Below are 14,909 nucleotides of genomic sequence, written 5' to 3'. Positions count from 1 at the left end.
AGGTATTGTGAAGAGACTTTGTTATAGCACGCACCTTGCAACTATTTCAGTATGTTGGACTTTGATATAATATTAGAAATCTCGTAACTATTAAACAATCTAGTCAGAATTATATCCATGATGATATTTTGTTCAAAATCATGAGGTCTATTACAGTATTTTGAACTCATCAGAATCACATACTTTATGAAGCTTTGTTCATGATCATGGGGTCTATTACAGTATTTGAACTTGCCAGAATTACATCCATAATGAAAGTTTTCCTACAGTTACGTTGAAAAGTGGCCATTGCTGCACTGATTTCAGAACGCAAAGAATCACTGTCTTTTCCGCTCTAGTGCGGGAAAAATTTTTCCTGCACTCCAGATTTGCAACATGGCAACGCAAAATAGTTAGTAGGTTATATGGAGCACCAGTGCAGCAAAATCAAAATTAAGTTGGTAACAGTGACTGTGGTGCACGTTATAAGAATCTTGAGGTGGTGGAAAACAGTGGTTGACAGCACACAGCCCCCCCCCCCGCCATTCAAACACACATACTACATTCTATTTTATTCCTCTGCTGCATTTATTCTATTCTATTAAGTTCCTCTGCTGCACTCAACAAACCATTCCGCCCTCGCGGATTATCTGGACACAAGGATTATCTGATATCACCAACTATTATGTTACCAAATACAATACACGACAAAAAATTATTTAATATACAAATATTAACCCTTGAATAATATTTTTTTAAATTATAATTATAGTATAATAATAGTTTGTTTATCTAGATTTAATCAGGATCAGTTTTCAAATTCTTAATCTGCTATTCAAAAGTCGGTCTATTATTGTTCTCACTACATGCTTCCATATTTATAAGATGTTCAAATATTCCCCATTTTTTGCAAACGAGTTCGTTAATGAGCGTGTTGTTATTTGCTGAGTATACGAGTGGAAGGATTTTTGAATAGAAGAGATGTTCTAAAATTATTCATCAGTACATCAGTATTGTTCTCTCGGCAAAACCCATTGTCCAGTATGCCTTGAAAGATTAATTTATTCATGTTTGAATGTGGCTCATCTTCATGACCAGGTCCTCCCACTCCTATTGTTTGATAACAGCAAATGAAAAAACTTTTGGAAGTAGAATTTGTTATTTATTTTTATTGCGTACGGGTTTTTTACAGTTACAAAAACAAATAATGGATGTTCTTCAATTATAGCCCATACTAACGAATTGGTACTTCTTGAATCTGGGAGGATATACCGATTTATGTAAAGTTGATTATCAGCTAGGTTTCGTAATACTCATTAAAATTTTAATTACCTAATTGTAGTATTGTAAAAAACTCTCCAAACAATGGAGAAGGTAATTTAAATATTTTTGTGAGCTACCTTCACGATACCTGAAACTCCTCCAAAAATATATTGGAAGAGAGCTTCATTTGAAAGTCTGAAAACTTCGCCAAATATGGAGGCATGGAGGGTACATTATCATTATTCTGCATCATTATCTAGATGCAGAAGAAGTATCATAATTATGTTTTCCTACAGTTACGTTGAAAAGTGGCCATTGCTGCACTGATTACAGAACGCAAAGAATCACTTTTCCGCTCTAGTGCGGGAAAATTTTTTCCTGCACTCCAGATTTGCAACATGGCAACGCAAAATAGTTGGTGGGTTATATGGAGCACCAGTGCAGCAAAATCAAAATTAAGTTGGTAACTATAGTGTGGTGGTGCACGTTATAAGATTCTTAATCTGGTGGACAGGCACAGTGGATGACAGCCACCACCCACACACCACACAGCCGCCATTCAAACACACATACTACATTCTATTTTATTTATTAATAATAAAATTACACAGATTTACATTTGATGCATTTCAGGCAATTTTACCCATAATTACCCACTTTTCATATTCAATGGTAACTGTAGGAAAAACTTAATGTAAAATACGTGCGCAAAGTTCCTCTGCTGCACTCAACAAACCATTCCGCCCTCGCCTACGGCTCGGGCGTAAACGTTTCTTTCGGTGCAGCAAACTGTCACATTGCGCACTAGTTGCACAAATAACTATAAAACTTTGACAAATTCATAAATTATTGTCAAATGAAGAGAATAGTGATATATTATTGGTATTCCAATTGGTATATCAATTATTATTGGTAGTATAATATTGGTAATACAATTTTTATTGGTATTCCAATCCTTAGAAGGAGGATTACTTAATACCCCTGGATTGGAGAACTCGCTCATGAACAGTTGTATTGATCTTTGAAATCTGCAACGCATGATTATACATAATTGATGGAAATTATGGAAACTTAATATTCATTTAACAAGGATAATTTGACAGAAGGTTTCATGGAGATCCAATTCAAATTAAAAAACTACTTTCCTGTCGCTTCAAAATATTTGTCCGCCATCTTGGATCCGTCATATAAATCCAGTTTAATTTTGAATCCAACATAATTTTTCAAATGGGAAAGTGTTCATCTGATACATGATTTTGATACTTAATTTCAACAATACGGACAGACACACACGGACAACGATTCTGGCCTTGAGTCCAGAAAGTAAGAACTCGCTAAGGCTCGTTCAATTAATTTTGTCAACTTTTTTGTAAGAGATAATTGCAGTATTTCAGTTTCAAGTCACCTGATTGAAATACGAGTATTTTGGGTAGGCGTTGAGTAAATTATTTGATCAAACGTCAAACATTGTTTGACTAAACATTGCTTTTGTAGTTGAAAATTCCACAGCATTTCAAAACTAACAAGCCTGATGGAATTCGACATTCATGCAAGGTTTGTTTACTTTTCGAAAAAAGAGCTTTCATTCTAATGCGCTTAAAGTGGGGAAAAACATGGACCGCCCACGAGTATTTATGGATTTTCTTTGTATCAATTAATGTTTTTTTGCGAATGAAAAGCAGCATTTTCAGCAAGCAAATTAGTGGATGGAATCGGGAGGAGTCGAACCCTTTGAAGTTCAGTACAACGTTAACCGCTCTGCCTAATCCAAACGCGGAAAAGGGCTACAGCTCCGATGAAATTCCGAATCCATTACTACTAACTTGCTCGCAACATTTTTATTCAATCAGAACATGATAGAATATTTTGCAGTAGAGGTTGGTGCCACATGTTGCAGGAAGGATGAATTGTAACTTGTAACATAAAATAGTGTTCTGGGTTTGATGTTGCATGAAACATGCTGTGCAAAATGTTCTCTCCAACATGGGTAGCAATATCTTACGTGGAACTCGTTCCGTATAATTTATATTCAAGACTGATACAATTCTGCTAAAGAAGTTGATGTCTGATGCTACATGTTTAGTGAAACATGCACTAATACATCTTGTTTCAGATATGGGTTGCAATATTCAAGATGTATCGAGACAAACATGTTTTTCAACATTTTCTTTCAAACAGAACATGAAAATGACTAAGAATAAATAAAGTACGTCTGTGAAGATCTTTCATATGAAACAACTTTTATGAAATCAAACATGAAAATGTATGATGAAATACTTGCATCTACTAAAATAGAGAAATATTTCTACAAAGGAATTTGAAGCTGCTGTAACATAATGTTGAAATATCACTGCAACATGCGGTGTTCCAGAAATGTTACAAGTAGCCGTGAACTACGATATACTATAGCAGTGGTATACTGTCGTATAACACAACATTCTAAATAAATCATGCAATTCAACTTGGTGATAACGATTTTTTGCAAAATGTTACGTGAAGCAAGTTTTGCAACTTGTTGTGAACAAATTTGTAATGATGAATAGCGAACGTTAGCAACAGTGGTAGTAAACCTAATGGCCGGAAAGTAAAGGAAAGCTTCATTCAATTATCGCTGGCTGCTTTTTCCATTTTCCTTTAATCCCTCAACTGTGATGCATACACTGTTGAATAGAATTAAGATCCGAACATTATTCGTGCTTTTTTTATTGCAAATTGCTTTTCACAGCCTGCCAACTTGCATACATTGAAAACGTTTCATTGAAAATAATGTACTCTCAACATTTGTTTATATTGCACCAACCAAATTGTGGTTCCAGTAATGAATTGATGGGGTTTTCATTAATCTTGACATTTTCACTTACACTGATAATATCGAGTAACCTGGCTGGCTCAGGTCTGGTGTCAGGGTCACTTTTCAGGTCGCACCTGATCGCTTTCAGGGCCTCTGATATGATTTAAGGCTGTGCAAAGACTAAAAATAAACTTTCTACTCGTGATAAGTTTTTCGATTTGTATATCATCAAGCTATCAAAATGAAAAACTTTTCTCAGGAAAACATTTTTTTCCGGATCATTACTTTTTGAGATATGAGCGCCTAAAGTTTGAATTTTCGAGACAGAACATTTCAAATTCAGTAAGAGATAAATCCATGAGATTAAGAGGATGGATTCTTCATGGTATTGTTGATCTAGTAAGACAAAAATTTTCTGAAAATATCAATTTTTGAAAAAGTTATTCAATTTACCAAAAATAACAACTAAAAGTTATATACCAAACAACTAAAAGTTATTTTTGGTTATTTTTAGTAAATTGAATAACTATCTTTAAAATTGATATTTTCAGAAAATTTTTGTTTTACTAGATCAATAATACCATGAAGAATCTATCCTCTTAATCTCATGGATTTATCTCTTACCGAATTTGTAATGTTCTGTCCCAAAAATTTAAACTTTAGGCGGTCATATCTCAAAAAGTAATGATCAGAAAAAAATGTTTACCTGAGAAAACTTTTTCATTTTGATAGCTTGATGATATACAGATCAAAAAACTTTGAAAAATATCACGAGTAGAAAGTTTATTTTTAGCCTTTGCACAGCCGAGACCGACGATTTGAAGTATGCATCCGAAACACGGGAGCAGCCCGAGAAAAATTAAATATCTTGTCGGGCCGGGCTTCGAACCCCGGCCTCTGGTTTACAAATCCAGCAACCAAACCACTCAACTACGGCCATATACATTAATAATCTACAAACAAATGGATAAAAGTAGAAAAAGGTTGACTACTTAGCACTTTAATTACTCATCAGAAGATTCTAATCTGAATATCACAAAGACATAGCAAGAACTACACTCATAAATATGAATGAAAGCAACCATCTTCTACTGTACATCTTGACATTCATCAGAATAACTCAATTACCCGTTAATTCGCTTTCAGAGACAGAGAGCGAGTGAGAGACAAGGCCAAGGACGTTGATAGCATGACCAGAGCGTGATGCCACGCTAGACAGAGACAACATGAGTTGTGAGTGAGAGCGCACTGCAGTTTATCCAAAAAGCAGATAGAAAGAGAACCGTTGCAGATTTCCACTTGGACCACGTAACTCAGACAGACTTGAACAAGGTAAGTGGAGCTCAACACTGCATTCACTGCGCATGTGCCAGATTGTGTAATACTGTACAGTAAAGTTCTTTGATTTCCTTTCTTCTTTTTGTGCTGCTCTATCGCCATCTTCCTCATCTTCTTCTTCTTCTTTGTTGTTTTTATTATTTTAATCTACTGCTTAATTTTCCTTCTCTTTCTTTTTCTTCTTCCTCCTCCTCCTCCTTCTCCTCCACCACCACCACTTACTCATCTTCTTCTTCTCTTCTTCTTCATCACCATTTTCTTATTTTTGTCTTTTTTCTCCTTTATCATCTTCTTCTTCCGCATGTGTTCTTTCTTTTCTAGGTATTATTTTTCTCTTCTTCTCCTTCTCTCTCTTTCTTCTATTCTAATTCTATCATATTTAACTCTTTTCCTTTCTACTCTTCTCGACCACCTTTCTGAAACTGACCTCTGCTGATTTACTCATTTCCCTAACTCCAAACTCTCAATCTCTAAACTCTGAACTCAATTTCTCAAGTTGCTTTCGCAGTTCATTTACCCTTAATTCTTCTTACGTTTCCTCTGCTTGATCCATTTCTACTTTATTCATTGTTTACTCTCCTTTCCTCCCTCTGTTCAGACCCTGCAATTTCCTAGGTTCATCCTGATGTGCATCTCTCCAACTTCTTCCAAAGTGTCAACATTCAGTTTTCATTCCTATTTCTGTTCCTTGACATTTCATTTGATTCTACACTTAATTATCCTCTCTCATCGTCTATCCCATCCTCTTAGTCGTATTCATACTTCTTCCTTTATTTAGTGATTGTCCCATACTTTATTCAACTTCTGATAACTATTACTTCTCTTATCCTCTTAATTAACTTTCAACTATATTTATCCTCTTTCCTCTTATCTTGGTGCATGGTTTCTCCATTTTTTCTTCTCTCCTCCTATTACCCAACTCCTCCTGGTCACTCTACTGTTTTTATATTGCTTATTTTCTTTTGTGTCTCCTCTCTTTCCTCTTCATTTTTTCTTCGTCGTACCTCCACTGATTTATATTCTCTTTCATCTCTTCCTAGTTACATTTACTTTCTCCTCTCATTCCATTCATTTTCTCCTATTCCTCTCATTCATCTCAATCGTCAATCTACTTTCCTTTTCCCGTTTTTCGCTTGCACTTCCCTTCTTCTCCTTCTGCCTTCTTTCTGTCACGACTGTTTCCGTTTTTATTATTCGCTCTGGTCACGCTCCTACAGTCCAACTCTTTGTGTCGTAAGACCAGACCGCAGTAGACAACATACCTATATATTTACTTAGAGTGAGATATAAATATAGCTCTATGTAGAAGACACGTGACCGTTTTCTTGTCTCAAAATACAAATCTCAAACTCAACCTGTTGAGCAAATAAGTTCGTGAATGGAGCTGCGCGCATTAATACAGTTTTCCTGTAAACATAGCAATGAATACAGGTGTTCAGGCTCCAAACACGTACGGACTTATCTCAGATGAAATTCCTAAGCAACTTCTTTGTTAATTTTTGGAACTGTTTGCTTTTGCTTTGTGTTGGAGGCAGTTGAGATTGAAGAAACCGTTTGAGTAATTCTAGTTTATCCCAAAATCGATTCGTAAGGTGGATACGAAAGTGTAATAATGCTCGACACTGCATTTCGTTGAAGATTATTGTATAGTTGTTAACTGGGAAGACTGAGGAATGAAAGCTGCAAAATAGATTGTAAATAATGTGATCTGTATATGGGCTTGGAATCATTATCTTTGTTTTTGAACAAAGATAACTTCATATTTGAGGCATAGTGATGGAAAGGAATAGATGTTGTAACGTATTTAAATTTGGATGGATAAATAAAATTCCTATTTGAAAAATTTATAGGTCTAAGTGAAATAATAGGCTAATATCGCCAAAGATGATAAAGTTAAAGATTAGATAATATCAGGCATCCTGGCCAAATTGTACAACAGCCGAATAGGAATGGAAATAATTTTTGCTACTGTATAATATTATATAAAATATTGAAAATTTGAGGTTAGGCATAAAACATCTACTGATCGGCGACCTAATGATCGACCGAGTCGCATAACGTAGAATCTGACCAAACACCTTGGCAGAAACTTATTGTGGCGAAACAGTATTCAACTTGAGGAACTAAACGTCCCACGTGGCTAATTATTGAAATTAAATCTAACCGGAAATAGTTTAACAATATCATGTTGTCATTGATAGCATGTAACAATAAAATGAAAAATAGTATGGTAAAAGAAGTTGTGCTGGAAATGCATCCATGACCTCAAAATATTGACGTGGATATACGAAAAAATTGCATTCCCCAGATCCAATCTACTAGAGATCATCCTTGTGAATTCAACTACATTAGCATGACAGTAAACCAATAAATTTTGAATCTAAACATGATGAAATAAACAGAATTTCAATATTCAACAACAAATAATATCTAATTCAAATAATGATCAAACCGATGTACTGATTTCCTATTACATTCCATAGGCTACCTGTTTATTGTGCCTTCAGGGAATTAGTACTCGAGTATGATCAACGTAGAACAGTGAACAGGAATCATACATGTATTTATTGAGATATCTAATACAAAAACTAATGGATTGCAATATTCAACATCATTAATCAGAATAGATATCTATTCTATAACCTATCTATTAATAACAAACCTCTATTCACAGCATATTCCGAACTAATCAGACCTATCTACAGTATCAAGTTCTATAGTTACAGTACTATCTATAGTTATCAATCTGAATCCTCAATATTAGAGTTGAAACATGGAAATTACAATATTCAACTTCATATTATAATCTCTAAACCAATATATTTGTGATTGATTTGGTTCTGGTACAATTTAACCCTTTTGGCTACCTTTACCCAAGCCGTTATTACACTGATTTTCAATCATCCTCTCCTTATTCTAAACCTTTTATTAAACTGACAACCAATCCACCCTCATTTAAGCTCCACATCGCATCCAATTTTTTCCAATAGGATTTTCCCATTAAACTACTGTAGTAGCCAATTGCAATGACAAACGCAAAACTAATTTTGAGTTGGAACGCTTATGCCTTTAATTATAGCTGGATTACTGTTATATGATTCCCGGGACTTGAGACTCAAAGCGGTTGGAAAATACTAATTGAGTGATGGTTCGAGTTTTTTGAGCCAGCAAAACTCGAAATCCGATTCCGCCTGAATCCCATCAACTTTTGCGTTCAAATTTAGTTTTGCAATCCCCTGTTCCAATCATCAAAACTGTGCTCGAATTCCACGAATCAATTCCATCATAAAGTGCAAACATACTCCACTACTGCATACTGAGATCCACTTCAAACTGTCTGCATTGGTTAGATTGGAAGCGATGTTATTATTTAGTTTGAGGTGGATCTGACCACGGCATATTTTAATTATCAGGGAAGTATATTGGATATATCCAATTTATCGAAATTTATCAGACATACCGTACCGTTTAATTTTACTGAGATTTTTGAGGGATTCCTGTTTCAATATGGATAGTTCCCACTCCTGAAACTGCAGCATATCAGGCAATTATACTGTATCAACAGAGAATGAAACTAATTGAACTCGATAGGACTAATACAACATCAATTATCCATAACTAAAATCGAAGTATCTTGAATTATCTCTGGGAATACAATAAACAGGATTAAATATAGAGGTATATCCTGGTCAAAGCTCTTGACAAAATAGGATATTAAACTAGATTGAAATAAATAAAAAATCGCATTTGTTCAAATGCCATTTAATGAATAACCATTATAAAACGAAAATTCTAATTAAATGCTGGAAATCACCCCGAAGACTTCTGCTACTGCAAATATTGACGACAGCTAGATGGAAAAACGATGAGTGCTACTATCACAAAAATTATTTGACAGCCCGGGAATTGAACCCGGTACCGGGTAGCGCCCGATAATAGCGCTCATCGAATTTCCATCTAGCTGTTAACTCTGTTGTCAATATTTGCTGAAGCAGAAGTTTTCGGGGTGATCTACAGCATTTAATATGGATTTTCGTTTAATAATAATTATTCATTAATTAGCATTTGAACAAATGCGATTTCTTATTTATTTCAATCTAGTTTAATATCCTAGTTTAATATTGATAGGATCAAATTAATCACAATTTAATAGGCTTCTGCTACAAAAATGTAAGTCAACTGGGAAATGGAATTGGTTGTATTGGCTTCTAATATTTTGCAAAAGATGATAGTATCTACTGTCATTACTTTCGTAATAAATCACTGTCGTCGAAACATTTCAATTAGAATTTAATGAACTTTCAACAATAGACAGAATCCACAAGAGAAATTACATCAGAGAAATCAATATATGTGAAATTGGTTTGTGCTAATGCTAATATGCGAATATTTTGGTTGAGTAGAGAACCAATAGGTGCAGTTGAAGTGAATGCTTAGAATTCAGTGGAATATGGTCTCATATTTTCCACTTCGACTAACAACACATCTATCCTTTGAAGTCGAATTAAAAAAAAATCTGTTTGAAGCCTTGCGCACACCACTGCGAATCGCATGACGGCAACGGTACGGGACGAAATTGTCGTCGTCACCGTCATGAGATTCGCCGTAGTGTGCGCAAGGCATCATTCTCAATGTTAATGTAACCAAAAACTTTAAAACGTTGTAACAGCAACCCAATTTTTGAGAATTTCACTCGACTAGAGAATGTGATTGATTACCGTCATTGGGAAACATGTAAATGTCGAATATGAGAAAATTAAGAACTCAGGGGACCTTGAAACGAATAGAACTTTAGAAATTGGGATACCTTAATTTTTCTCGGAAAGCAATACTCTCCTTACCTATGGTAATAGGGCAAGGAAAGTAAAAATAATTGAAATTGAAACAGAATTCCTACTTATCAGTATGACTGTTCGTGTCCAGCACAGTGAAAATATGTCCATGCCTAAAGACAAAGGCAAAATATAACACTAAAGGGAGTATTCCCACTCAGTCCGGCCAAGCGAGTAACATTTGGAAATTATTTTTTCACTGTACCGGAAACGTTCACCAATACTGACTGATATGATGTGAGAATCCAGCTTCACATGTATCATTCTTGTTTTTCCAGACTTCCATTCAACTTAGAAAACGTTTGTAAACTAGTTTTTCTCAGTGAAATATTGAGGAGTATTTTCCTTGGAACGTGATGGAGGCAGCCACTATTCAATTGCCAAGATCATTTCAATAAGATGCTCCAGCTATTTATAGACTTGTTAGCAGCCAAACCAAAGATGAGCCTCTTCTCAATTGGGGTCAGAATTGAAGAGCTGCTGCGGTGGTGAGCTGTTGGGGGAAGTTAGGAGCACAAATGAATAAACGATGACCACATCAATCACTGCTCAGCTCTCAAAATGGCCAAGGATCACTGCAGCTTATTCGTGACTTTGGAGGATGCTTTAGCAAAGGATCACGATAAGGAACAGGATCACCAGACGTCCAAGTAGGAAGAAGGAGAAAGGTGTGGGTGGGGGGGAGTAAGAGGAGGAGGACAAGGAGGAGGATGAGGAAGAAGAGGTGGAGGAGGAGGAGGAGGAGGAGGAGGAGGAGGAGGAAGAGGATGAGAAGGCAGTTAAGTGAAGATGAGCGTGCTGGCTTGGAAATCGGGACGATCGAATTCAAATTACTGGAAGGTGGAAGGATAGATAGCAGCTAAGTGCTGCACAAAGATCTAGGAAGCCGGCTGGTGAGCTTTTCTTCTTCTATCCTCTTGTTCTGCTCCATCTTCCTCTTTCCGTTCTCCTTATATCTATTTCATTTTGCTCACTATCCCTGTATTTACTTCCTTCGTTTCTGTTTTCCATCCTATTCTTCGAATTTCCTTTCTCATCATTCATGATTTTTGTTTTTTATTTTTTATCTAATCTTCACTTCTCCTCTTTTTCCTATTCTGATTATCGGACTATTCTTCTCCATTCATGATTTTTGTTTCTTATTTTTTATCTAATCTTCACTTCTCCTCTTTTCCCTTTTCTGATTATCGGACTCATTCTTCATCTCCATCTTCTTAGCCTCCTTCTTCTTCCTAGCGTCATCCTTATCCAATCTCCTCTAATCATTCATGATTTTTGTTTCAATTTGTCTAAACCTACTCAAATTTCTTCCTACTCATTTTTCATCTCCATCTATCTTCTTAGCCTCCTTCTTCTTCCTAGCCTCTTTCCATCTTCTCCAATCTCCTCTCAAACACCTATCCTTTATACCTTAATTCTCTCCTTCTCCAACTGTACTTCCTTCTTTAGCGCCCGATGAAACTTCTAGTTCTTATTCCTCTTCATCTATCGCTTCATTCATCACCTTACAACTTATGATCACCTGTTCTTTTCGAAAATTTTTCACCCTCATGTTAATCGTGACCTGATTCTCCTCTTTTCAATTCAGCTATACAATTATTATTACAATTAGTGATTGTAGAAGGTATACTCTCTACTCACTGCCCTTATCCCATTCTTTGTACCATTATTCGTCATCCATTCATTATTATTCACAATAATTCTCATTCATAGTCATAATTATTGTAGTTTTCCTTTCTTTTATTCTTCTTTACTCTCACTTGCTCGATATCTTCTAAACCTCTTTATTCTTCTTCCACACGCTCCTTTCTCTCTCAATTCCATATCATACTTCTCTTACTTTCTTTATACTGTTTCTCGATCAACTTACTCCTATTCATTCTTCTTCATCATCATCATCTTCGTCTTCTTCTTCTACTTCTTTTTCTTTTTCTTGTTGTTGTTCTTCTTCTTCGTCCTGCTTCACTCCATAACCTTACTCTTTCTTGATCCTGACCTCCTCATCCAACTCCTTTTCTCTTTTTCTGCACTCTTACTTCTTCTCCACACCCTCCATATCCTCTTTCCTCAGTCGTTTACCACTTCCCTCAGGTCCATCTCCATAGCTGAAAGGAATTTACGATCTAGTCGTAGTGAAGTGTGTAGGGGGATTCATGTCGACTCCGAACATCGATTGGCGCGTAGTGTGTTGCTTCCCCCCCAAACTCCTCAAACAACCCACTCCCCTCCCAGCAACCGAGCTCCATCACATAAACTGGCAGATAATGCCGTCTCAACTGGCTCCACCTAACTTCAACTCTAACCCTAGCAACTTCCACCGCCTCCTACCTTTAACTAACTCTTATCCTTCAATGTCCTTCGAATTCCTTCATTCACTATCCACACTTCTTATCCTTCACCGTCATTCTATCACAAGTCTAGTCATTCTATCACTAGAAGTCACCGTGGTCTTCTCAGATATTATAATCTCTACTCTTGATATAAGTTAAGAACTCATCTATCCTCTTTTGTAATGAGTCATTTGAAAGTTGAATCATACGCGAATAATGAAAGAGAAAAAACTGTCTTATCTCTACGGTTGAATGTAGAAGTTGGCCGCTTGCATCTTAACTTCTCTCTCTAGGGAAAATAGATACATTTTATTCAATCATTATTTATCATCTTCTATCTTGCTATGATTTTTCACCTCCAGCAGCTTTCTATCATCAGAATTCTACTTTCAATCCTTACATAATTATACTGTACCAGTATTTCTTATGCCAATATCCTCCACAAATATTAAAACTAATTTATTCATTCATTGTCATTGACAGAGATATTCAACAGGAACATTCCCAAAACTACTTCAATCCTCAATATGAACATAATGATACTTATTATGTGTGGAGGTTGATAGTTTCAGAGGCCAAGGCTCATTAAGGGCTGTAGCGCCATGCCAGAAGAAGTCCAGAAGTTATGCAGTGATTAGCAAATAGCAAAATGGCAAATTAGTATTCCAAAACACAGATTATTTTGAGTTGAAGAAACGAGAAACTAAAATATTTGAATTCTTCACATTAATGAAATAATTACCGGAAAATAGTTATTTGTGCAACTAGTGCGCAAAGTGACAGTTTGCTGCACCGAAAGAAACGTTTATCGGTTTCTTGAATGCAGCAGAGGATCTTTGCGCACGTATTTCACATTTAATTTTTCCGACAGTTACCATTGAATATGAAAAGTGGGTACTTATGGGTAAAATTGCCTGAAATCCATCAAATGTTTTTCTGTGTAATTTTATTATGAATAAAAACCTTAATTTATTGTCAAATTGAATAATAATGTAGTAGTGTTTGAATGGCGGGGCGGCTGTGTGCTGAATGTGGTGGCTGTCCTTGAACCCGGTGTCCATGTCCTTGTACATCGTTATTATTATAATAAAAGTCACTGTTACCAACCGCATTTTGATTTTCCTGCACTGGTGCTCCATATAACCTACTAACTATTTTGCGTTGCCATGTTGCAAATCTGGAGTGCAGAAAAAATTTTTCCCGCACTAGAGCGGAAAAGTGATTCTTTGCGTTCTGTAATCAGTGCAGCAATGGCCACTTTTCAAGGTAACTGTTGGAAAATGAAATAACGATTACCAAAAATATTGACATTCCTCCTGAACTCTTCGACAAAACTTGAATCAACAGTCAAAATATTCATTTAAATATCACAATCAATATTAAAATTGATCTCACAATCATTTAACTCTTGAAAACTTGACTATAAATTCTCTTAAATAGACTTGACTAAAATTCTCATCAACCACATGTAGCCTCATCTGAGCAATGGATACTTTTCTAGTAAATTTAAAGAAGCAAAGATTATTCCTATACCTAAAACCGGCGATCCAAAAAAACTTGAAAATTACAGACCAATCAGCCTACTAAGTAATTTATCCAAATACTAAAAAAGATTCTAAAATTGAGGTTAATGAGTTTTCTTGATAAGGAGAATATAATTAGTGATAACCAATATGGTTTCCAAGCCAAAAAGTCTACTAAAGATGCAGTAATTCACCTTAATAAAATTGTGTGCAACAACTTCAATAAAAATAAAAAAACTCTAGCTGTCTTTATGGACTTATCTAAGGCTTTCGACACTATCCAACACAAATTACTACTAGATAAGCTGAATAAATCTGGAATTAGAGGGTCCGTAAACAATTTATTTGCAAGCTACTTATCAAATAGAAAACAATATCTAACTTTAAATAGCCGAACTGACATTAAATTCACATCCGATTTTGGACTGCCTCAAGGATCAGTTCTATCACCGATTTTATTTCTAATCTATGTTAATGATATGCTCAACCTAAACCTTGGAAATTGTACTACATTGTCATTTGCTGATGATACAACACTCATTTTTAGTGGGAGTAGCTGGGAGGAAACGTTCAGTAACGCGAACAATAATTTAAAAATAGTTCAGAAATGGCTTAATGATCATGTTCTCACCCTCAATACTGAAAAAACAAAATACATAACCTTTTCACCTAATATTACCGGACAACCACCAATAACTATGAATTTGAATATGAATGCAAACTGTATAAACATGGTAAATAAGGGACAGGAGATAAAAACACTGGAAAGAGTACAAACTATGAAATACTTAGGAATAGTAGTTGACCAGCACCTTAAGTGGAACAAACACATAGAATATTTATGCTCGAAGTT

General features: G+C 35.5%; 2 protein-coding genes across 2 annotated transcripts in view; one reads left to right on the top strand and one right to left on the bottom strand.

The window, feature by feature from the left end:
- Nucleotides 1-14,909, bottom strand: part of LOC111048708 (unconventional myosin-Ie) — a 438,987-nt gene that overhangs the window by 273,947 nt on the left and 150,131 nt on the right. The window lies entirely within an intron of this gene.
- Nucleotides 1-14,909, top strand: part of LOC111046078 — a 158,212-nt gene that overhangs the window by 12,364 nt on the left and 130,939 nt on the right. The window contains exon 2 of the mRNA XM_022331567.2: nucleotides 5,180-5,365. The gene's annotated coding sequence lies outside the window, so the exon portion shown is untranslated. The remainder of the gene's footprint in view (nucleotides 1-5,179; nucleotides 5,366-14,909) is intronic.

Source organism: Nilaparvata lugens, chromosome 2 (genome assembly GCF_014356525.2).
Source record: "Nilaparvata lugens isolate BPH chromosome 2, ASM1435652v1, whole genome shotgun sequence".
NCBI lineage: Eukaryota > Metazoa > Arthropoda > Insecta > Hemiptera > Delphacidae > Nilaparvata > Nilaparvata lugens.
This window is presented reverse-complemented; position numbering and strand designations above follow the sequence as displayed.